The sequence below is a fragment of the Artemia sp. Qi Xiang Cuo genome, chromosome 14 (genome assembly GCF_049724085.1).
Source record: "Artemia sp. Qi Xiang Cuo chromosome 14, ASM4972408v1, whole genome shotgun sequence".
NCBI classification, from domain to species: domain Eukaryota; kingdom Metazoa; phylum Arthropoda; class Branchiopoda; order Anostraca; family Artemiidae; genus Artemia; species Artemia sp. Qi Xiang Cuo.
This window is the reverse complement of record NC_142807.1, coordinates 3,541,835-3,561,043: the sequence shown is the minus strand read 5'-3', so window position 1 is coordinate 3,561,043 and position 19,209 is coordinate 3,541,835. Positions and strand designations below refer to the sequence as shown.

At 35.9% G+C, this 19,209-nt stretch overlaps 1 protein-coding gene across 2 annotated transcripts in view; it reads right to left on the bottom strand.

The window, feature by feature from the left end:
- Positions 1-14,660, bottom strand: part of LOC148944049 (kelch-like protein 12) — a 132,977-nt gene extending 118,317 nt beyond the window's left edge. Inside the window, exon 1 of one of the 2 annotated variants that reach the window (XM_089099745.1) lies at positions 14,577-14,660. The gene's annotated coding sequence lies outside the window, so the exon portion shown is untranslated. The other variant, XM_089099746.1, reaches the window with a different exon arrangement.
- Positions 14,661-19,209: the final 4,549 nt, after the last annotated feature.

Below are 19,209 nucleotides of genomic sequence, written 5' to 3'. Positions count from 1 at the left end.
CGGGGCATGTTTTTGAAATGTCTGAAAAGCTAGTTTGGAATGCAATCTTGAACTTTATGAAAAGAGCAATAAAGGCAGGAAATCGGAGTACTGAAATTGTTAAAAACTTCAAAAAAGACGATCTTAATGATGCAAAAACAATCCAATGGGAAGCAGCTAAAATCAGCACAAGAGTGTCTATTAAAGTAAACCCACATGACAGCGTGATTGAAATGATTCGTGTCTTTGAGGACTGCGATAAAAAGAAAATATTGATCTTCCGACGTTTGTCATTGTAGAACCTGCTGAGGTCCCCTATGTCCATGGCGAAGTGTCCGCCGTTCTTACTAGACAAATAACCCAGATCTCAAACAAGTTAGATGCCTTTATGAATTGTGAGAATTCAGATATACCCTCCCTGGCCCCAACAATAGATGATCCTGAAAAGCCATTGTATGCAGTTATAGTGAAAAATCCTCCTCGTGACCTAGACAAGCCTGGTCTCAGAAAGGAATCTCTTGAAAAGGTATGTGGCAATACTTGTGATAAAATTGTTGAGCTAAAGCCGAATAAAGTAAACTGGCGTGTCGTCACTGCCTCTAAAGCAGAAGCAGAAGCTGTACTACAGACTCTTGCGAGCGGTAGCCCGAACATCGAGTCCTAGATTAAAAGTAGTACCTACTTCGGAATCCTTAGAGGTATCCCAGTTGTTTTTCTACAAGATGATATGCAATGCTTAATTCCTAAATGCATTATTGCCAAGCAAATTGGTCACTCCCGTTCGTTGAAGTTGCAGTTCGAGTCAAAAGCTGATGTAATGAATGCGATAGCAAATCCTCCAACGATTGATTTCGAGAAAATTCGGGTTTCAGAATTTTTATTTTTTCCTCCAAGGTGCTACAAATGTCAAACCTATGGGCATATTTCTGGCACGTGCAAGAACTCTTCTATTTGTTCAGTTTGCGGCGAAAAAGGACACTCTAGTTCTAAAAATGATCCCTGTTCTAGACCAAAAAAATGTGCACTATGTAAGTCTACTGATCATCCCTGCTATAGCTACAAGTGTCCCGTAGCTCAATCTCTGCTAAAACAGATTTCGAAATAATGCTGCGTTCAACTTCGATTCTATCATGGAATATAAACGGAAAAGTTTCTGATAAAATTCCTATTTTGACCCAGTTGCTCAAGTAATTTGATATTACTTGCCTCCAAGAACATTTTTTGTCAGCAGACAAAAGGGAATTGATTAAAATCTTGTCGGATTGCACAGTGTTTTTCTCTCCGACAAAAATAACAGCAGCTTGTGGACGCCCCTCCAGCGGCCTCGCGATTCTGACTCGCTTACCCTGTAAATTGATCAAAGCAGGGGATAATATTCTTGCAGTTTCATATCTGAACACGTCCATAATGAATGTTTACCTACCAACAAACTATCGTAACAAGAAATCCGAGGCGAAGTTTATGGGGGCTTGCAAGAAACTGTGTAAGCTGATCAAGAAAAACGCAAAATCCGCAGTCACTCGCTCAATATTAATAGGTGACTTTAACTGTGATTTGGATGATAAAACGCTCCCCAGAAGTCATCTCCTTTGGAGCTCCATTCCTCCTTCGTATTCACTAGTTGACAAAAATGAATCCTATACCTATGTTGGCCCCAGCTCTTCAACTTCGAACCTCGATCAAGTTGTTTCTTCCTTTTCGATCAAACAAGCCACTGTACTTCGTGAAGGCTACTACTCTGACCACTTATCTATTTGTGCGACAATTGAGGGCAATGTCGAAAGCTAAACCCCGCAAGAGGAAATGTGGTTTTATGTTCAAGAATGAAGTCACGTTGATCGTCAGTTATTTATGTCCGAGTGTGACACGTTACTCAACAAAATTACAGTTCCTTTTCACCTACTTAGTTCAGAATGCAGGTTTTATATTAGTGAGTACGAGATCGAAATACAGCTTACGATTTATCTTGCAGAAATCAACTACGCACTTCGATGCGCAGAAAAGTGTGCAGTCCCATCTAGACGTGTTCGCAAAAAGACAGAAATCACCGACTGTTCTGAAAATCAAAGTCTTGTTGCAGCTTGTAATTCAGCTAAATTGTGGCTCCGAATCTGGAACGAATCCGATAAACCGCGCTCCCGTATAATAAACGAACTGCATCTGAAGACAAAAAGAAAGTTCACAAGAGCCCTTAAAGAACACAAAATAATGTTGATTCAAAAAAATGTTGATACGATAGCTAGTGATCCTTCACTTTTGTGTAAAAATTTTGAACGCAGTGACCGGACTTCTGTCGGTAGTATTCGAGAAAAAGCTGGATTGATTATTATAAAAGTGAGTTTTCGTCACCTGACCTTGTTGCAGAAAGTAAATATGAAAAAGAGCTTGACCTTTTGCTTGCTAATTCTATTTGTTCTGCTTTTATAGTGACGCCGTCCAATAATGAGTTTAATCTAAAAAAAAATTAAGAAAAAATCTTCTGCCAGTGTTGATTTAATATCTGCTAAACACTTTGAACATTGTAGTAGTCTTTTGTTGCAGCACCTTTTGTTACTTTTTCAAATGTCTATTTCTTCTGGTATTGTGCCTCAACAGTTTTGTATACGCCAGATTACGCCTATACCGAAAAAGGGAAAAACAATCTCGATGATTCTCGATCGTATCGGCCTATAACCGTTTCAAGCACAACTTTTAAAATGTTTTCGTCTGTTTCTCTTAGAAATATTTCTCGAGTGTGTTCTGCGCCTGCGCATTAGTTCCGTTTTCGGAAAGAACTTAGTCCTGAACATGCTCTTTTTTCCTTTTTATGGTTCTTGCAGATGTGGAAGGTTCCAGGGATTTTATTGTTCTATGTGCACCGGACATTGCCAGAGCATTTGATTCGTGTATTTTTGCCCAGCTTTTGGTAGAAGCTTTAAAGAGAGGGGTTGACTTCTCAGTTATAAGGTGTCTTCAATACATGTATAAACATCTTTGTGCCAAAATGAAGCACAGTTCAGAGCTTTTTAATGTGCTAAAGGGCGTTAGACAAGGAGGTTTCACTTCCCCCGCACTTTTTAATAATTCAGTCATTCTAGCTCAAAGCTCTATTGAGTCCACCTGTATTTATGGGGGTTTAGACGTCTCTTTACTTGCATATGCTGATGATATCCTAAATCTGAGTCGCACTCTCTCTAGTTGTGAGAGCACTTTTTCGAAGTTAAAACTAGAATATCAGCAGGTTGGTTTAAGTTTTAATGTGGATGAAACTGTAGCTGTCGGTTTCAACCTCAAAGGATACTCTGATAAATCCCTCCAACTTACTGAAACTTGCATCTCCCTCCCTAAAAGCCGTATTTACCTGGGAATGCCCATTGGAAATTCAATTAAGGAGACTATTAAGCTTGCCATTCAAAATCTTGAAAAAAAGGCAAGGTTAGCTTATGTGTCACTTGTCTCTAATGTTACACACCTTAGTCGTTTCCATATTTCTAAACTTTATAATAATCTAACTGTGCCTCATCTTCTTGCTCTGTCTCCTATTTGGCAATTTTTTCCTGCTTAAAAAAAAACAGTTCATTGGATTTTTTAAATTTGCTAAATTCCTTTTACATATGCCCCCTTGGACTAGTAACTCTTTTTTGTCCCAAAAATTTAAGCTCATTTTCCCTCCAACAATTATTGGTAGAAGAGTAAAAGATTTTAAATCTTCTGCCAGTAAACTAAATCATGATTGGTCCTCTTTATTTTTTTTAGTTTTTTTTTATGTCTTTTGATTTATTTCTTATCTTGTGATTATGATATATGATTTGTGATTATGTATGTGATTATTATGATTTTAAGAACTACTAATTTTTGTTCAGCGTATAAGTTCTCTTGTCTTTTTTCGTTTGGTTCTCTTATGTACTCTGTCATTCAGAGGATTTGCACCCTTTTTTGTTTTGACAGTTTATAAGTAAATTTAATTGAATTTGTAATGGGTTGTATATTTATCTGTCAGGGGGGGAGGGGGAATTAAGCAAATCAATGCACTTTTTATTTATTTATTTTTATTAATCAGAAATGGAATAAGCCATAGTCTTGTCTCATATAGCACAAATTAAATACAATGAGAAACACTTATAAAAAATTAAAAAAAAAACTATAAACTCCCTAATAAAACAAGAAAACAAAAACGAAGATACCGTACAGCAAATATACTTTTCATGGTCCTAGGTTTTGCCTTTCATAAAATGAAGTCTCAACTAATGCTGTTTTGAAAGCCGCAACATCATTCACCAGAACTACTCAGTCAGGCAACGTGTTCCATGATTTTACTGAACGATTTTCAAAGGAACTCGGTCCGACTTTCCTTGATACCCTTGGCTGGTACAATTTTAAAGAGTTCTGCCGCGTAGATGGATAATGACCAAACTCAAAGAAATCTTCCCAAGACTCATGGCCAATACCCTTTATGATGCGGAAAGGGTTAACAAGGTCCATTCTGTCCCTTCTGAATTGCAGAGATGGTAAGCTCAGGCTACTCAATCTCTGCTCATAAGGTAGGTATTTCAGATAGGGGACACATTTGGACACTCGTCTTTGCACCTTTTTCAATCGAGTGAATCAGACTTTCTAGTTGGATACCACTAAGATGAGCAGTATTCAACAACAAGGCGCGCCATTGTCTTATACAATGTGGTAAAACTTCTCAGATTAAACCTTCTGAATGCTCTTGATGCAAAGAAAACCATAGTTTGCTTTACGCAAAACAGCTGAGGCTTGCTTGTCAAACCTCAGCTGATCATCAAAAATAACACTGAGATCCCTAATAGAGTTAACAGGGCACACTGACACGTCACCAATGAAGTACCAGTATGCCACATCCTTCACAAAGTAATGCATCACATGACATTTCTTCTGGTTAACAAACATAGAATTTAAATTAGACCATTCAAACAATGCTTCCAAATCTCCCTGTAGAAGTGTCACATCAACCAGGGAGGTGACACTTCTGTATAGCTTTACATCGTCTGCAAAGATTTTAATGGGGCTGTGTTGGATTACCTGCAGTAAATCATTTATAAATAAACAGAATAAAACTGGTCCCAGGCAGCTACCCTGAGGGACCCTGTCATGTTTCTATATCCAATCCCGTACTTTCGACAATTTTCCACCAGCAAGGATATCGAAACCTTGTTAAATGTCTTGCAAAAATCAATATAAATACAATCAAACTTTAGGTCTGATTCAGCCATCTTTTGCAAATCAGTGATAACTACTATTAACTGCGTGTTACACAATCGGTTATTTTCGAAAACCATGCTGTGCTGTGCTCCACAATTTATTTTTTTCAAAATAATTTTGGATCTCATACACAATTACTTTTTCCATAATTCTCGAAAAATCGACGTGTTCGAGATAGGGCAATAATTAATAAAATACAAACTTGGTCCACCCTTATGAAGGGGTTTTATGACTGCCTTTTTCCATGCAGCAGGGCACTTACCAGACTCCAAACAAAGATTAAAAAGAAATGTGAGTGGAGCTGCTAAAGAAGACGCTAGTTCTCACATAATAACATTTGAGACACCATCTATATCAGGGGCTTTATCAACAGAAAGCTTGCAGATAATTTTTTGAACAAGCTCAGGTGCTATATCAGAGTCATCATATTGTGACTCATTCTGTAACACAGAAGCTTCTGGTGCCAGTGATAAATTAGATATCTTATGGGTAGCAGGATTAACGAAAACAGATGAAAAGGTTTTGTTAAAAATAGCTGCTTTTCTTTTATCATCATCAACAGTTTCACCAGTGACTGGGTCATTGAAGACCGTGGACAATGGTGACTGCTCTTTTTGCCCCTATTCACATACTTCCAATACCTTTTTGGACAACTTTACATGCAACTATTTATCGATGATTCCACTGACTCAGTGTGTGACCGCAGGATCATCGTCGCCCTATTTCTCACCCTCTTGTAAGCACGCCAAGATTCATCATCCCCAGCTGATAAATAAGCTCTCCAGTGTTTATTTTTTGCAGATATTGCTTCAAGGACAAAATTTGGCAGATTATTACGTTTTTTCATACCCTCTCTAATAGTATACCTTGGAATAAACTTCTCACATCCTTCTATTACTACTTCACAGATAAACTCAAAAGCTATATCTACATTTACAGAACTATGCTGAAGCTCACTAACAATATCATCATAACGTAAACAATCTCTAAATTTGTCATAACTACCTCTAGAATAATCATATTACAATTTTGACTTAGGATTTAATGGAATGCTCACATTAACACAGAAAGACAACACCAAGTGATCACTTTTACCTAGAGGAGGCAGAAATCTGAAATTCTCTAGGTCAGCTGGGTGCTTAGTTATAATAAGGTCTAAGGTAGATGGATTCATTCCAGTTAAAGACCTAGTGGGCTCAGTAACATGCTGATGGAGAAAGCTATCTCCTAGTGTCTACTAGTTTATGCCCAAAACTCGAATCAGATATCATTGTACTGTGTGATATACAATCTATACCTGGAGCATTAAAGTCACCAACAATCACAATTTTAGACGAAACTGACGAAACGTAAGTAAGGTAGCTGAGTAGGCCCTTGTCTTTAAAAGTACTATCAATACTCTTAGACAGGCTCCAGTAAACCACTACTATACGCACACTTTGAAACCAACTCGAATGTCTCAGCTCAAAACTAACTACTTCATGTCCTTGACTTGTAAACTCAGAATAAACTTCTTTATATTTTAAACTCAGGGAAGAACAAACATAAACACAAACTTTGTTCATAGTTAATATTATGCACAGAATTGTATCCACTTAGTTGCCTAAAATGGACAAAGGGGTTACCACAATTCTTGGGTAAAACTTCGGTCACAACAATTACATGGGGTTTCCGGCTTTGAACAAGTGCAACAAATTCATCCCACTTTGACGATAAACAATCTGCATTTGTATATGCCACAACTAACTGTTCACTATGACATCTCTTATTTGTTTTGGGGACAAAAAAGCCTCTCTTTGAACACTAGTTCTGGCACATTTTTCCTCATTTTGATTTTCCAACCCGTTTCACCTGCAGCTACTTTCCCAGTAAGGTCCTTTTTAAGTTCATCATACTTCTTCTTCTCAGCCAACTCTGCATTGCTTCTGTCATGTGCAACATGGTTCGGTTCAGTATGTTAGCCTTAATATTCTCAATCCTGCTCACAAGGAAAAAAGCCGCTATATCACGATCAAGGGGGGACTTGAAAATCACCTTTGCTGGTCTACTTCTACTCCCTTGTTTTTGTCCCAGGTGTAAAGAGAATGTACACTTAACTGGACACTCATTCAGCAGAACTTCATTGGCATACTTAAGGTCACTTTCATTCTGAGCTTTCTGGCTTATTGCACTCGTCTCCTCCAAGCCAAACAAAATGAGGTTTTTCTCTTTTTGTACTAAGTCACCAAGTTACTTGAGTTACTTGACTCACAACTACGGAAATCTGCTGGTCCAAAACCGAACCAATCTGGCTAGAAAGTTTGTTGAACAGGTCAGGTTTTGCTTTAGGGATAACTTGTGATACTGCTAAGGTAACCTCGTTCTTCAGATCCGACCAAGAACACTTTTCCTGTAGTTCAGTTTCCAAGACCTGAATTTTTTCACTTAGAGGTTTAAGAAGCGCCTGAAATTGAGCATTCAATTCCTCCTTCAAATCTAGCTGGAATTTTGCAAAAGAGTCAGTAACAATTCTCTGAATAACTTCCAGCGAAGCAGCTGTTCCTTTTTGCTTACATATAGGACAATACCAGGTTGATCCTAAGCGATGACTCATTTTCGTAAACAGTTGGTATTTGGGGTCTGACATATTCAAACATTATTGAGATAAATAAATCTTCAGGATTGTTTGACAATTTCTGGTTGACAAACATTTCACCATTGTAGAAAATAGCTGCATTAAGATAATACAACATCCACAAATCAATTCAGAGCCTAAATTATTTCCCAGGAAGTTTTTAACCACCTATCTTAACTCTTTCTCTATGGTTTAGAAAATTGTACAAAATACATGTCTTAATTGTTGTACCTGGGAAAAACTGTATTTTCTTTAAATTTTTGGTTTGGGTCTGCTTTTCTTTGACTCTAGGCTTTGAAACAGAAATTCTAGTAAGGTTTTATGAATATTAGGATTTTTGGAAGTTTAAGACTCATTTTTCCAAATTCTTTAAATCCTATTAAGTCAAGATTTAGCAAACTTAATAGGCTCAAAACAATTTCCTTGGGACTTGTGTTTATTATGGATAAATTTCTGAGTTTCATTTTCATAACACAAAGTTTACACAGGTTCTTCAAAGGTCAGTACCCTATAGAGGGGAAAAGGTGGAAGTAGAAACCTTAAAAGGTCTTCCCATGTCATTCTTCTGGCTCTGTAAACATTTCTGAGAGTTTTAGTAGACTTTTGTAGTACTGTAGAAATAAAATATAAATAGATAAAATTATTTAAATAAATAAACATAGCATTATTATTAAAAACAAGTAGTATTGTATCAATAGATTCCTTATTGCATGTTCTTTCCAAATATCATGCTTGGTTTTTTGACAATGCACACTACCCCCCTCCCTGATGGCCTCAGATATAGCCAAAATGTGTATAAAAAAATAAAAGAAAACACTAAAACAATGAAATTATTACTTTATATATGCAGCATTCTCCAATTAATCATATTAATATGTTTCCTTCCTGTGTAACCCACGTTTTCTTATTAATCTTTAAATAATACTTTTACCCAGTCATTCCATTAAAATCACTTAGATAGAGTGGTTTTCATGGGGTCAAAAATGTAGCAAACCTAATTTGGCAAGGAGTGATGCCTTGCAAGAAGATAAACAACAATGAAAGAAATTTTTTGGACAATACTTGAGACAATCAGTGTACATTGTGAAAAAAAAAACAACCATGGTATTTAGAAGGAATGTAAAATAGGGAATCTAACAACACTATTTTGTTTTGTAATTTGCACGTTAACTTTAGAAGTTGTGAACCACCAAAACTTTGCCAAAGTTTCATCCACCTAACTTGATTACTATCCAAGATAGTAAAAAAAAACCTCATCAAGGATTTTATCAATTGTTTAAAGTGAAGCTAGTTTTCAGAATTTTTGGCAACCATTTTCTACTGGCAAATAATAAGGAACAAGATGTCACTTTACGGGTTCAAATGAAATTTACAAAGAAAGCAAATAGGACATTTGGAAGAGCATAAAATGATGTGTTCACATTCTACCTAGCTAAGTAAGGACACAAGCACAAAATTTTCCATGTGTGTTGCTATCTCAGAAAATATATGAGTTTGGTTAGGGTAGCACTATAGGAAAGCAACTCTTCTGAGGCAAACACTATTAGGCCTATAAGAAAAAGAGTAATACTATCCAATTCACAAATTGATACTTTTTTCAAAGATGATACTCATGATCTTGACAAAAGCATGCCCCTCTCCCCCTTAATGATCCAAGATACAACCCTTGACTACATATAGTGGAGGTTGGGGTTGCTTTGGACACTGCTATTCTAAAATGCAGTTTCACCCAAAAAATTCTGCCAAAAATCAGGATCAAGCATTGATAGCCTTATCATGTCACTAGCTAAAGCTTGTCACAATTGGAATCACCTTAACTATTTTTTTCTAGAAGCCATTTTTTAGAAATGGTCTGTGTGGGGTTGATTCAGATGCCAAAGTCAGGTTGGTTTGAAGGACTTTCTGAAAGTCTCCCTTCACTTGTCTTGGAAAGAAAAGCCTAAAGGGAGATGCAAAGGTCATTTATTCCATCCAATACATCACACTTGTATTTAGTACAACAATATAGGCTAAGGCTTTGCTCTTGAGGTAAATATGGGGCAATCCACAGTTCTGACCTGTAAATAAAGTGAACATACAATTTGGTGCCATTTTTATGCTCTTTCCAAATATAATACTTACTTTTGTTGTAATTTCAGTTTTAACACAACCTAACCTTCCTAACCTTACCTAAATATCTAGCCCATATTATATATTTCCAATGCATTTACTGATTCTTGATTTTGTCACCGTCGATTCAATTTACGGGTAAACTAGTTTTAACAAAAGCAAAGCTAACAGTGGTATAGTCTATAAGCTGTATCTAAAATAAGAGAAGAAGGTATCATCTTTGTGGGTCCTTAATGGGATTAAAATTGAATTTGTGACAAAAGCAATTATCATATTTGGGGGAAAAGCATAAATAAGGCACTGAGTGCTATGTTCACTTTATTCTTAGGTCAAAAACTAGGACTGTTCAATATTATCACTATTGAAACACAGATAAGTAACCTATTATCATTTCAGATACCAAGAAATTTTCAATGAAAGCATGACCATCCACCCCCAAATATGGAGGATATGAAAAGGGCTAGAGCAGCAGTTATCCACTGACACAGTTTCAATCCAAAAAGCTGGCAAAGAGTTTGGCATTAAGAAATCTACATTACTGGATTATGTTAAATGTTTAAAGAATTTATCAAACAATATAGCTGAAACAGCATTAGAAGATTGACCAGGGACTTCTGCAGCAGCAGAGTCTCAAGCCCCAGAGCCTATACAAGCTCTAGTCATGGGGAGAGCACCATATCTTAACTTCACCTTTTCAGAGAAGATAGTTCATAAACAGGCAAGTCTTAAATCCCAACAAGGAGAAGACACTTTTAGACCACTTTCAAACAGTTTCATCAATGAATCACAACTTAAGCTTTAAAGAACTGGATGACTGAATTCCTCAAGTAGAATAGTGAAATTTCTATCAGATCCCCCAAGAAACAAGTCAAGCTAGAGCAAGTGGTTTCAATGAAGTGGTTTTAGGGAGGTTCTTTGATGACCTTGCCTTAGCCTATGCAAAATACCAAATCCCTCTGTACCATATTTGGAACACCAATGAAAAAGGTGTTCCAACTGTATTATTGCCTCCTAGAGTGCTTGCCAAGAAGGGCCAGAAGCAAGTGGTCTAGACAACATCAGCAGAACATGGTCAAAACATACCAATGGTCTGTTTTGTTAGTGTGACAGGTACCCACGTACCAAGTTTATTTATGATGCAGATGAGAGGTAAGTTTAAACTTTACCTCTACCCCCCTGATGTGCAAAATATATACCCTGAATTGGTATATATATAGGGGTTGGAGTAAAATTCATTTCCAATACAAATGGTTAGGCCTATTATATTTGTAATGAGCATGAAAAAAGGCATCAAGTAATATGTCTACTTTATTTGTAAGGGGTGAGCAATGTTTGACTATTAAAGTCATTGGTTCTTTATACTCTAACCAACAAATATTGTCATTTACCTTTATATAGAAAGTACTATAAAGTTAAAAAAAAGACAATATTGTGTTTCCTTTAAACATGGAGAATGATATAAAGTCTTCTGTATGACTTTTTAAACATCAAATTATTATAGAGAAATATGAATAAAATTATACAGAAGACTTTTTGGTTTTCTTATTTCATATATGATCCACTAAAATGTCATACAGAAAAAATTGTATCAGCCTACCCTACTGATACATAGAGAAAACAACAAAAAGTCATACAGATGGCTTTTTATAGCCTAGGCCTACATGATTTCATATATAGAGCAGCCAAAATAAAGTCATACAGATGACTTTTTAATATATCATTCTACTATAAAGCATTATGAATAAAGACATACAGATGACTTTTTATGTCTCCTTCTATTATAGAGCAAACATAAATAAAGTCATACAGATGACTTTTTATGCCTCATACTATTATAGAGCAAACATGAATGAAGTCCTACATATGACTTTTTATGCCTTTCTTTTATAGAGCAAACTTCAATAAAGTCATACAGATGACTTTTTATACCTCCTGCTAGTACATAGAGAAAACAACAAAAAGTCATACAGATAGCTTTTTATAGCCTAGGCCTACAGGATTTCATATATAGAGTAGCCTAAATAAAGTCATACAGATGACTTTTTAATATATCATTCTACTATAAAGCATAATGAATAAAGTCATACAGATGACTTTTTATGTCTCCTGCTATTATAGACCAAACATGAATAAAGTCATACATATGACTTTTTAATATATCATTCTACTAGAAAGCATCATGAATAAAGTCATACAGATGAATTTTTATGTATCCTGCTATTACAGAGGAAACATAAATAAAGTCATACAGATGGCTTTTTATACCTCATACTATTATAGAGAAAACATGAATAAAGTCCTACATATGACTTTTTATGCCTTTCTTTTATAGAGCAAACTTCAATAAAGTCATACAGATGACTTTTTATACCTCCTGCTAGTACATAGAGAAAACAACAAAAAGTCATACAGATGGCTTTTTACAGCCTAGGCCTACATGATTTCATATACAGAGAAGCCTAAATAAAGTCATACAGATGGCTTTTTATTAAAGTCATACAGATGGCTTTTTATACCTCATACTATTATAGAGCAAACATGAACAAAGTCCTAAATGTGACTTTTTATGCCTTTCTTTTATAGAGCAAGCTTCAATAAAGTCATACAGATGACTTTTTATACCTCCTGCTAGTACATAGAGAAAACAACAAAAAGTCATACAGATGGCTTCTTATAGCATAGGCCTACATGATTTCATTTATAGACTAGCCTAAATTAAGTCATACAGATGACTTTTTAATATATCATTCTACTATAAAGCATTATGAATAAAGTCATACAGATGACTTTTTATGTCTCCTGCTATTATACAGCAAACATAAACAAAGTCATACACTTGACTTTTTAATATATTATTCTACTATAAAGCATTATGAATAAAGTCATACATATGATCTTTTATTCTTCCTGCTGTTATAAAGCAAACATAAATTAAGTTTTACAGATGACTTTTTATACCTCATATTAGTATAGGGCAAACATGAATAAATTCTTACAAATGACTTCCTGTTGTTTTCTATATTTCAGTGGGGTAATAATTTCTTCTGTATGAAAGTTTAGTGGATCATATATTAAATAAGCAAACCAAAATGTCTTTTGTATAACTTTATTTGTACTTCTTAACAATAATTTGATGTTCAAAAAGTCATACAGAAGACTTTATATCATTCTCCATCATTTCTCTAGAAATAGAAATATATAATTACAAACATACAAGGTATAAAAAGTCATTTGTAAAGCATAGCATATATTAAATATGTAACCTAACCTAACCTAGGTACCTTTTTCTCCCCCTAAACCCCCAAAAACAAGTTTAAATATTGTAAACACATTGGAAACCATGCTAAGCATTAATTACTGCATAACAGTGTCTTGAATTAACCCATACAAAATGGGTTTTCTGTTGTATCTCCAATTTGACATATATAAAAGAGTGTATTTAACACAAAAATACCAAGTTATCTGTAGGACTTTTTCATGTTTGGTATATAATAGTACAAGGTATAAAATGCCATCTGCATTATTTTATTCATGTTTTCTCTATAATAGTGTAAGATATAAAAAGTCATCTGTATGACTTTATTCATGTTTTCTCAATAATAGTGAGATATATAAAAAGTCATTTGTATGTCTTTATTTTTGTTTGCTCTATAATAACTTGAGGTATAAAAAGTCCTCTTTATGACTTTATTCATGTTTGCTCTATAATATAATGAGGCATAATGTCATCTGTACGACGTTTTAACATCCTACATAATAGGAGAAAGCATGATATTATCTTCTGTTTACCGTTATTCTGTATTTTATCTAAGAGTAAATTACAATTTTCCATTGCTCAGATATAAAGAATTTTTTTTCTATACTATCATATGTAGGTAACCCATTTGTAAGTCAATAACATGAACTACCAAAAATTTACCATTCACTTATACCATTGTGCAAAAAAATTGAAAAATGACACAATGTGTGACAAATTTGCTATCTATAGGCCTATTTCAAAACATTTCTAAGCTCATGTTTTCTTCCCATATAAGCTGAAAAAAGAAGATTCTAGAAACAGATAGTGAACATATTATACTAGAGGTAGGGGTAGAAATCAGTTCAAGCAGTATATCTTGAAGTACTCCTTTTTATATCTTATCCTATCAAAGCTAGCCCACAAAATGGGACACCACCAGATGGCTAATTTGACAGTGTATATATATATATATACACATCTTTAAATTAGCCAACTGGCCAACCAGTATTTTAAGCCTAGGAGTCCAGCTGGACATAAGGAACCTTATTAAGAAAACAATTCTTAGTCCATAATATGCAGAATGATCCTAGTTAACACATTTGCAGAGAAAGAGCCTTTATCTTTTCTTCTTTCCTTGTTTCTCCAGTTTTTCTAAGAAATTCATGAATTTCTTAGAACCTAGGTCACCTAGGCCTATTCACAGAATATATACCCCCACCCCCTAATGTGCAAATATATACCTAGAATTGCATACTCAATCTAAATATAACATCCATTTGCATCACAAATGAACTTTACTCCCATATTAGCCAAGTGGTGGATGTCCCCACAAAATGACTGTTTACCTTAGCCCTATAGCCTTGACAAACACTAAGCCTAGCCTTAGAATTTACGTTACACTTTAGCTTCAACAACTTAGCATCAGCTTACAAACAAGCTCATTCAAGCTCTTTATCTTCTAGACAAGAATTGCGAGATTTATAAATTTTTCTTTTTATCTTCCTCTTCACTAAAGTAGAACCATTCTTGCGAAGGAAAAATTTTATTTTGTACCAAACAAAGCGCTAAAAATGAACTTTCCGAGAAAAATTGGGTAAATATGGAGCAGTTCATATAATAGACCTACGAATAAAGTGAGCATACCACTCGATGCCATTTCTTATGCTTTTTCTCAATATAATAATCATTTTTCTTGCCAACTTATTCTTAAGCCTTATTTATACCCTTGAAAATATTAATTGCTTTCTATGGTTATGGGTATAAAATTAGTTAAAACATTGGTTTCCAACTTATTATTGTATTATGAAATTTGTTTTGTCAAATTTATATAATCGGCAAGCATTGCTTTTTCGCAATTAAGTTTGATACAAAAATTCAAAAGGATTTCTCTTTTTCAAACGCCAAGCTTCTTCTGTCGGCTTTGATATTTTTCTAGATATAGGTGAAACGGCAGTTTTGAAGTGGCCTAACAGAATGAGAAGAAAACATGGGGGATTTATTTTTAATTTTGCTGTATTGAAGTTATTCTTGATAATTCAATGTTTAAGAATTATACAGCTTTTACAAAATCGATTTATAATTAAATTAATTTTAAGAACTTTTTCCACAAAAAAAGCTTTTCAAAGAAAAGTAAAGAGCTCTATAAAACCAAAAAAGAGCAAAAATAAAGTCGAATAATCTTTCAAACGTAAAACTCCCACAAATCACCAGCAATAAATAAATGAAATCCAAAACGAACGGAAATTACAGTAAATAACTAAGTCAAACTCAAAACGAGCAGCACTTAACATGATTAGTGCTTACAACCCCCGTGCTTTTTCAAGACCAGAATATAATAACCAATGTGCATCTGGTATAAGTGGAAATTTACTCCCACGAAAATACAACCCCGTCCCTTAAAATTCCTTCCGGCTGGCAACGCTGTTAAAGGAGGCTGTGTTTGTGAGAAAAAAAATATGTGTGTTATCTGATATAATAAAAGGTGAGTTTGTGTGTGAAATTTGAGAGAGAGAGTCAGTGTACAGGCTTGCCATCTCATATCTTGACAGGAGAACTTAAGTGTCTAAACAAATTTGGTGCGCAGGGTTGCCAACTAAAACATTTCAGCTGGAGAACCTGCGCGTCAAAATGTATTAAAGAATAAATAAGATGTCTAGAAATACGGTTGTGTTCGAGTTTACACAGGTTTACACCGGTCGAGCTACTGTACTAATGTCTGTTGAAACGTCAGTGAGAGAGTTAGAGTCCGTCTATCAACATCTTCAATGAGGATTAAAATTAATTATGTTTTACTTAGAGCAACCCAAGGCCTTCTGCATATGCCATAATGAAACCCAAGAAGCAAAAGATTGCCCCAGAAACAGAAAAAAACTGAGGAAAAACAGTGTTCTAAGCCCAAACCCATTTGAGGGACAGTTAGTCAATCCATGGGAAACGCCTAGGCCTGTCGCCAGTGAGCAATCAGGCTCAGGCAGTGCCCTGGAAGGAATAAATCAATTGACACCGTTAATGGATGTATAATCTTTTCTAAGAGCCCAGAAGATTATGTACAAAAGAACTGGGAGAAAAAAAAATGCAAAACAACCCTGAATAGAAAATGAAAAGAATACACCAAAGACACCAGAGGAAACCCAAATGAGAACCATGAGACCACTTACGGTGCAAAAACCCACTGAAGGGATTTTTAAACAAAAAAGAAAGATACGAACACCAAAAAGGACCCTCAGTGAAGCATCAATAGGAAGCAGCAACGAAAACAACCAAGCAAAGGAAAGAAAAACAGAAGGAACAGAAAACGGGACAAAATCAAAGAAAGGAAAAGGAAAGAAATAAGAAGAAGTTTAAGGAAAACTATCTAGGGTCAAAAAAATAATGTAGCAATGAAAACCCTAAATTTAAATGACATAAAGAAAAAAAAACGGCAAGAAATTTTTACAGAGTTTTTGAAAGTCTGAGGTTTCGATGATGGAGACTCCACCTAGTCTCAATTCTTTCCTTTCTAATTCTTTATCCCTCTCTTATGTTATTAGATCTTCTCTTTTCATTTCATAGTGTGATATAAATTTGTTTACCAATATCGGGTGTGACTCGTACAAGCATTGCTTTGAGTCGAAATATTCATGTTAATTGTTTCGTTTGTTCATTTATTTAAAAATAAAAGATTGATTGATTGATTGATTAGCAATCCAGGAGGTCGATACATTTAGCATCATAGGCAACGCGATAGCACTGCCTAAGTAAAGAACGATGTGGGCACAATGTACTATTTTTTTCTTTTTTCTTCTTCTGCTCCATATCCGGGCACTTCGTATCGAAGGAGCTGTCGTAGAAACTTCGAAAAGGGTTCATTCGATTAGAAATTGGAGTAGCTAGTGCTCATTTTAATAGTCGAAATTGATTGTAGGGCAACCAGCATCCCCCCCACCGCCCATCATTCCCCCAAACACATCCAATCAAAATTTTGAGATGGCCATTTTGTTCAGCATAGTTGATTTCCAGATAGACAATATCTTTTTGAGGAGGATACTCCCCCTCTAACCACAAGGCAAGGGTTTTAAGTTATGCCCTGGGGGCATATAAGGTTTTTATAGAAGGAGCTGTCGTAAAAGCTTGAAAAAAGGCTAGTTCGATTGGAAATTCAAAGGGCTAGTGCTCTTTTTAATAGTCGAAAGTGATTGGAGGGCAACTAGCCCCCCCCCCTCACGCCCAGCATTCCCCCAACCACATCCCATCAAAATTTTGAGATAGCCCTTTTGTTCAGCGTAGTTGATTTCCTGATATAAAATATGTTTTAGAGGGGGACACTCCCCTACAACCCTCGTGACAAGGGTTTTAAGTTATGGCCTGGGGGCATATGAGGTTTTTATAGAAGGCATTGTCGTAGAAACTTAAAAAAAGGCTCATTCGATTGGAAATTCTAAGGGCTAGTGCCCTTTTCAATAATCGAAAGTGATTGGAGGGCGTGCCCTGGGGGCATATAAGGTTTTTATTGAAGGCGTTGTCGTAGAAACTTCAAAAAAGGCTCATTCTATTGGATATTCAAAGGGCTAGTGTCCTTTTTAATAGTCGAAATTGACTTGAGGGCAAGTAGCCCCCCTCTCACGCCCATCTTTTCCCCAAACACACCCAATTAAAATTTTGATATAGCCACATTATTCAACGTAGTTTTAATTTCTGTAAATAACGTCTTTGAGGATGACAACCCCCTCACAGCCCTCAAGACAAGGGTTGTAAGTTATTCCCTGGGGGCATATAAAGTTTTTATAGAACGCGTTGTCGTAGAAGGTTCAAAAGGGGCTCATTCGATTAGAAATTGAAATGGCTAGTGCCCTTTTAATAGTCAGAAGTAATTGGAAGGCAACTAACACCCCTTCCACGCCCAGCATTTCTCCAAACACATCCAATCAAAATTTTGAGATAGACATTTTGTTCCACGCAGTTAAAGTTCAGCAAATTATACCTTTGAGCAGGACACTCCCCTCACAATCTTCACGGCAAGGGTTATAAGTTATGCCCTGGGGGCATACAAGCTTTTATTGAAACCTTTGTCGTAGAAACTTGAAAAAGGGCTCATTCGATTTGAAATTCAAAGGTCTAGTGCCCTTTTTAAAAGTCGAAAGTGATTTGAGGGCAACTAGCCCCCCTCTCGCCCACCTTTATTTAAAAAACAATGTTGCCATCGTAAAGATCGATGTTGCCACAATGTATTATTTTTTTTCCTCCATACGCGGGCACTTCGTGTCGAAGGAGGTGTCGTAAAAACGGGCTCATTCGATTGGAAATTGGAGTGGCTAGTGCCCTTTTTAATAGTCGAAAGTGATTGGAGGGTAACTAGCCCCCCTCCCCATGCCCATCAATCCCCCAAACACATCCAATCAAAATTTTGAGATAGCCATTTTGTTCAGCGTAGTTGATTTCCAGATAGAAAACATATTTTTGAGGAGGACACTCCCCCACAACCCTCGGGGAAAGGGTTTTAAGTTATGCCCTGGGGGCATATACGGTTTTTATAGAAGGCGTTGTCGTAGAAACTTCACAAAAGGCTCATTCGATTGGAATTTCAAAAGGCTAGTGCCCTTTTTAATAGTCGAAAGTGATTGGAGGGCAACTAGCCCCCCTCCCCACGCCCATCATTCCCCCAAACACATCCAATCAAAATGTTGAGATAGCCGTTTTGTTTCCACGCAGTTAAAGCTCAGGAAATTATACCTTTGAGTAGGACACTCCCCCAGAGTCTTCAGGGCAAGGGTTATAAGTTATGCCCTCGGGCATATAAGTTTTTGTTGATATCTTTGTCGTAGAAACTTGAAAAAGGGCTGATTCGATTTGAAATTCAAAGGTCCGCTCTTTTGATTTCTTTTATGATTCAGTAAAAGAAGGTATCCTAGAAGTTTGCCACCAGAAGCAAGCGCCTCATACATCGAAAAGGATAGTACTGCTGAATCCGTGGATGACTCCAGGTGTCCATAAAAGCTGGAAAAGGAAAAATTATCTGTGGAAGCTATACAAGGCTTCGTCATCTGCTTCTCATCATCAGCGGTTCAAGGCCTATAGGAGTATATTT